Source organism: Molossus molossus, unplaced genomic scaffold (assembly GCF_014108415.1).
Source record: "Molossus molossus isolate mMolMol1 unplaced genomic scaffold, mMolMol1.p scaffold_m16_p_7, whole genome shotgun sequence".
NCBI classification, from domain to species: Eukaryota; Metazoa; Chordata; class Mammalia; order Chiroptera; family Molossidae; genus Molossus; species Molossus molossus.
In genome coordinates, this window is record NW_023425401.1 from 58331832 (window position 1) to 58338980 (window position 7149).

Here is a 7149-nt window from a genome sequence, read left to right on the forward strand (position 1 = left end):
CTTCTATTTTGAATGATAGCCTTGCTGGGTAGAGTAATCTTGGATTCAGATTCTTGTTTTACATGACTTTGATTACTTCATGCCATTCTCTTCTGGCCTATAGTGTTTCTTGTGAGAAGTCAGCTGAGAGCCTTTAGGGTTCCCTTTGTAGGTAACCTGTTGCTTATCTCTTGCTGCTTTTAGGATTCTCTCTTTGTCTTTAATTTGTGGCATTTTAATTACTATGTGTCTTGGTGTGGGCCTGTTTGGGTTCTTCTTACTTGGGACTCTCTGTGCTTCTTGAACTTGAATGCCTTCTTCCTTCACCAAATTAGGGAAGTTTTCTGTCACTATTTTTTAAAATATATTCTCTATCCCTTGCTCATTTTCTTCTTCTTCGGGGACTCCTATGATGCGAATATTATTACGTTTCCAGTTGTCCCACAGTTCTCTTAAGCTGTCTTCCTGTTTTTTAATAGTTTTTTCCTTTTGTTTTTCTGATTGGTTGATTTTTTTCTACCCTGTCTTCTCATTCACTGTTCCGGTCCTCAGCTTCCTCTACTCTGCTTTTTAAACCTTCCAATGTGTTTTTCATTTCTGATATGTCATTTTTTTATCTCTTCTTGTTGGTTTTTAATTTCCAAATGGCTTATTTTCAGTGTCTCTATGTCCTTACTCATGCTGTTCAGCTTCCTCAAGATCATGGCTCTGAATTCTAGCTCTATTAACATGCCTAATTGCTCCACATTGATCTCATCTTCGGTGGAGGTCTCTTGCTCTTTCATTGGGCTTCTGTTTCTGTGTTTCACCATTTTGGCTATCACTGTGGGCTTTGGAGCCTGTCTAGTTTTCCCTGTGGGTGTTGGTGTTCTGCTGTTTGTGGCTCCCTCTCCTGTGTTTAGATGAGCTAGGGAGGACCCACATTGAACACTACTGTCAAGTCTTACTTTCCTGGTTAAAGTTGCCAGCCCAGGAAAGGTACTGTTATCCTGTAGCTGTTTGCCTGGAGGCTAGCAGTGGAGGTTACTTGATGAGTTTTGGGTTGTCAGTTGATTGAAAAGCTCCCTCAGGTGCTCAGCACAAGGGGATTTCACGAGGGTGGGGCAGATGCTGGTTGGTAATGAGTCTCAATTAGCACTTCAGTGGCCCACAGGGTGGTGTTGGATCTCCTTGGGAGGGGCTGCTGCCTCTCCTCAGAGCCCTGGGAAGGAGCAATATGCCCCCTGTCCTGAGTGGCTGCACTCAGCAAAAGCTCTGAGCGCCCTCCGAATCCCGAGTGTCCCGACACAGTTCCAGTCCAGTCTGCCCTCCCTCTGCCAGAGCCCAAGGTGAGTGGCTGTGGCTGTTTTAGCCTCTGTCCCGGCTCTGCGCTGTGGAGCCGCGTGGGAGTGTAACCCGAGGGCGCTGCTCCCAGCTAAGGCCTCTGCTGAGCTGCTTACCGTGGCCTCCCAGCCCCCGTCTCGCGCCTTCGCAAGCCTACCGGGATGGAGTCCGTGTCCCTCGTTATATGGTTCTCGCAAGCTGCTTTTCTGTTGCTTTTTCCCATTAATTTGTCTGTGTTATAGTTGTAATTCCAGTTTGGTTCTGGGAGACGGTCTGTGTAGCTTCCGTTCACTCCGCCGCCATTTTTCCTCGATCCTCAAGCATCTTCTTGGATCACAGTGGCATGAAGTCAGAAATCAAAATTGTGACCTCGCAATAAAGATCTCCCTGCGTTGCTATCTAAGCCACCAAGCAGATAGGACGGGGCTGGCACTGTGGCACGCAGGGATTATGAAAGCGCTAGGCAGTCCTCAGGGGAGTTTGCCTTACACGTTTCCTCTTCCGCGTCTTAGACATCACGTCTCAATCAGCATTCGAGAAGCATTTTCAAACACGGTGGTATTGGTTTCAAAATGTATCTGCACGCGTTACCAAATGATGTTGCGTAGCAAGAGGACCCTGAGGTCTTATTATTTCATCTTGCCCTATGTGATACACGGCGCCGCCATCTTGCGCAGAATTCTTCTATTCTTTTTTAAAAATAATTTTTCTTCATTGATTTTAGAGAGAGGAAGGGAGAGAAGGAAGAGAAAGAAACATCGGTGAGAGAGAACACTGATTGGCTGCCTCCTGCATACCACCCACTGGGGATTGGGCCCACAACCTGGGCATGTTCCCCGACTTGGATTCCAACCAGCGACCTCTCAGTGCATGGGTCAACACTCAACCACTGAACCATACCAGCCAGGCTGCTTTTCTATTCTAATGGGAAGGTTGATCAGTGCTAAGACACCTATATTAGATAACTCTTATTATTCCAAATTTATATAATGAAATTGAGGCACAGAGGGGAAGTAAAGTAAGCATGTCTCCAGCCCACTGGCTTCTTACATTGAATATTATCATCCACCTGGCCAGGGCTACTGCATAGGTTGCGCACTGCACAATTGTGCCACTTTTAAGGAAGCACTGTCATGTCTCAGACAATATAGATTTATTATGACAATTTTTCTGGCAGATGGCACTAAAGTGGCTTGTTTTAACAAAATCAGGAATATGAAGACTTTTCTAATAGGTGGAAGTAAAGTTTCTGAAGAAGGTATGTCTTTTCCTAATGCTCATGAGGATATTAGGTGGACCAGTAGAAGGAACAGGATTATTGATGACTCTTTGAATATGTTAGCAGTTCAGCTGGGAGTTTTATTTTTTGCTTGTACAGGGGTCACCCTCCCTTGCTGACCACGTGTATAATTTTAAGTACTGTAGAGTCATGCAGTATATGAGTTGGCAGATTTCCCAAGAAGACTCATGTATGAGAAATGCATTGCCTTGGGTGATGAAATAAATAAAACAATCTTGATATCTAAATTTGGTTTTTCACATTGCAGTTGGTTTAAGTCACCCTAAGCTTGGCTTGAAGGAGGAGACATTGACATGTATATTGGTTTAATAAGTTTGGCAGCAGGAGGTGCAAAGAATGCCATTTCAATTATAGATTGACCCATGATTGATTTAGTTTATGTGTTGCTTAGGTTGTGATCAATGCCCAGAAATGTCCGATGCTGGACCCTTAGGAGGGCAAGGGTGAATGCTGGAAAATTGATCAACTGATGAATTCCATGTTGGGCCTGTACAGGCAGAATCAAAATACCAATAAAATACTGTGGATAGAAGTGATGATATTATAAGTGTCTAAGAGCCTGTCCGAGCCTTTATCCTTTTACTTGCAGAGCCATCTTGAACAGAAATGTTCTGCTCAAACTTTGTTCTAAACCTGTAGTGTGTGACACTTTAGTGTGTGATACTTAAGGGGAGAAAGTCCTCACCAATTGCATCAGTTGGGAAGGCTTTAATTTTTCCACCTATGCAAATACGTTGACATTGGGGGAATTTGGCCAATCAAAAAAATTATCTCTTAGAATGCCTACTAACTGCCCAAGTTTGGGGAGGGGGGAGGAATATATAAAGGAATTAAAATCCTCATTTTTTATTGGAATAAGAGAGGTTGACACGAGCTTACCTTGCCTGGCCAGTGTGCCAGGTGGCAGAGACTGAGAAGTTGCTTCTCACAGGACCATGCCAGTCTAGTTTTAAGGGAGATGTCTATGCAATCAAAAAACTGGAGAATAGGATAGCCTCTAAGAAGGTGATGGTCTGAGGTGCAGATAACAACTGCTGTTGGAAGCCAAGCAGGACAGGTTGCTGTGGTCAGCAACCAAGGGTTGGGAGAGAGGAGAAATTTGAGCTGGGCAGGGAAAGGCTGGGAGAATATAAATAACCTGTGGGCAGAGTGACCCTTGGAACAATGACCATCTTAACTAAGAGCCTCCAATCACATAGATATTGGTTCCCTAAAACAAAACTCTTAGTTGAAAACAGGTAAATCATGATGGGATTTGGAATCAGGAAGGGTTTAAAAGAGTTACTGGATGTTTCCAAGATTAACATCTGCAGTATGAGGTAACATGGGTAATAATACTGTTTGTTCTTGGTCAAGTGGTACATTTCTTTGAGAAATACTTTTTATCAAGAACAAATCTCTAAAATGAGGGCTCTATTGATCCAAATGAGCTAATTAGGTGAGAAACTTGAACTTTTCAATGTTCTTGAGCCATCTGGCTGGCATGTTTAGAAATTACACCCAATTGTACCAATAAAATGGTAGTTTCTACATTTGTGGTTTACCCTCTAACCCTCCAACACTGGGTCATTTTCAAAGACAAGTTAAACAGACCTTTCACTCTAAGTAGGCTGATTCAAATGGCTGAATTTTCCTAGAGAGTCCCAGATTATGCAAAATTATTAATAGCTTCCCCAGTTTCAGTCTCAAAAGTATCCTAGTTTGTATGATAGATTATATGACTACCCTAATTTTAAGTGATTCATTTTGGACTTTTTTTGCTTACTTTGTGGATCCTCGGTGGCTAAAGGGACGCTTCCAGCTAAAGAGTATTTGACCACATATGCATTTTATCAAATGGTTGTCTTTTCTCCCTTGCATATCAATCAATTATGGCAAAAAAATTCAGAAGAAAAACAAATAGCATAAATAAGATGAGTTATCATAAACCTACAAATAAGGGTTAATATTTTGATCTATATGTCTACACACCTATACATATTTATTTGTCTATTAATCTATTGTATATTTATATATGTTAGATCCTCAATCTTCAAGCCACTTCACTTGGAGTGACATTCCATATATACATATATAGATATGGATGTATATACTACATAATATTATATATTCAGAACTATATAGTAACATAGTCAATATAGATGTAGATGTAATTACCTTTTAAAATAATCACTTTTAGAGACTGTGATATTCTAGTGAATGGATGTTCTTAAACTATAATATATTTAAATCCTCAATTTGGGCATTTATGTTTTCATATATATATTTAACAATGCTGTAATGAATGTTTTCTTTAGGTAAATTTTTTCACATACCCATGATTATTTAGGATGCTTTCTTATAAATGGATTGATAAGTCAAAGGGAATATGCATTTAACATTTTGAAATTGTCAAACTTAGCCAGCATGTGTGAGAATTCTTACTCCTCATAGCCTCCTCTGTGCTGTATCTATCATTTTTGTTTATCTTTCAGTCTTATAAGAAAGAATTTTATCTCCTAGTTATTTTAGTTATGTCTAATTATGGATGTTTTATGTATTTTTATAAATTGATAATTCTTCTTTTAGAGTATTCACCTTTTTTCTTAGTGAATTGTGAACACTTTGATAAAGTAACCCTTTGTGTTATAAGTTGCAAGATTTTTTCCCCTAATTTACTATTTGTCTTTTAACTTTATGATAGATTTATGTATATGCAGATTATGGGTAGATTCAGAAGTCTTTGCTTTTTTATAGAGTTATACCTATTAGTCTTTTTCTTTTTTTTTTTTTTTTTATTCTCACCCGAGGACATTTTTCGATATTTTGTTCAGATAGAGTGAGTGAGAGAGAGAGAGAGAGAGAAACATCGACGTGAAAGCGACACATAGAGTGGCTGCCACCCACACGACCCAACCAGGGCTGGGGACAAACCGCAACCAAGGTACGTGCCCCTAGTGGGAACCGAACCCGGACCTCTCCGGACCACAGGCCGACGCCCTAACCGCTGAGCCAAACCCACCAGGGCTATTAGTCTTTTTCTTTCTGGAGTCATGTACTTTATTAAAGGACCAGATTTTTAACAAAATTAACCTGAGAAAATTGAGTTCCTTGATTCAAACCTTATAGTATGGGCATTGTAGAGGAGTGAGGCATAATTTTTATTTCTGTTTGTATGGTTCTGTATATTTTCCAGAAGGGGTTTGGTCACTTTACAAATTCACTGATAAATTACTGCAAGTAAGATTGAGAACTGGTGATAAGCATTCTTTTCATCAACCACAAAACACATATGCCTTCCTTCATGAAAAGTCTGTGATAGGAGGGTTTTTTTGTTTTTTGTTTTGTTGAGAGAGAGAGAGAGCAGAATCTAACCAGCAACCTTTCCTTGTGCAGGATGATGCTCAACCAACTGAGCAAACAAAGCCACTCTGGCCAGGCTGTAATGGGAGTTTAAAAAGACTAAACTTTTTGTTTAGATTCTTTGCAGAGTGAATCATTGTCCCATTGATATGCTTTATAATTGCACTGATGTGTTCTCAGGAGACACCAACTCCAGGTTCTAATACGCAGTCAAGGAAAGGCCACAGTCTCTCCTAGCTCCCCCAAAGCAAGCAGCTTTCCCTGGATTGTAGTCCCTGGGCTTCAAGGCAGTTACTGCTCTATGGCGAGAGGGCATTCCAGGCAAATGTGCATCTAGTGCTAGATGGGACTGTTGTGGATGAGTTTGTATTTGGGCTCCTACACTGGTGTGCTGGGTTGAACGACATGTGAGCCTCAAAGACCCCTTCCTCATCTTTCAAGTTAGACCTGAGCATCCTGCTTTCTCCTTGTTGCTCTTCTGTGCCTGGTTGGCCCTCTCAAAATTTATTTCAGTGGGTAGGGAGAAAAGAAAATCCTCTTCCACTTATAGACCTCATGGAAGTCCATTTGGTTGTCCTCAACCCCAGCCCCCTTCCATTGGAGACCCTTCTTCCTGCGGGGTGAGGGAGGAGAGGTCTTGAGCACCATTGAAAGTTGAGTATAAGATCGATGATCACTACCATCAAAATACTGGGATAGGGCAACCTACCTTCGTTCTCAGCACTCAGAGCTTTTTCTCTCCTGCTTACCAGTGAGGACTCTAGGGTCCAGCCCAGGTAAAATCTCAGGATACTAAACCCTACCCATTGACTTCTCAAGAGAACCTCATCATGGGTGGGAGCCTGGGGATGGTGACCAAGGTTCATTATTAGTAAGTCTTCCCTCTCTGATTTAGCCAAGTAATTATTAAAGAATAATGCAAATAACAACTGTAGAAACCCTGATCTTGTCAGCAGGGAATCAGGTTTATGATGTCACTTTGGGGTCAGACCAGGGATTCAAAAATAGTTTTTACTATGGAATGACCCTACTATGGATTAGAATGGCCCCTTTTCCAGATGCTGTACTTCTATATGAATTACATCAGGGGTCACCTCAGTATGGGGAAGATAAACTGATTTCCCTTCTGCCATTTGGTCTTTCTTTCTCCATCCTCTTATTTAGTATCATAAAAGCCAAAGAACTAATTTGGCTACCCTCACAGT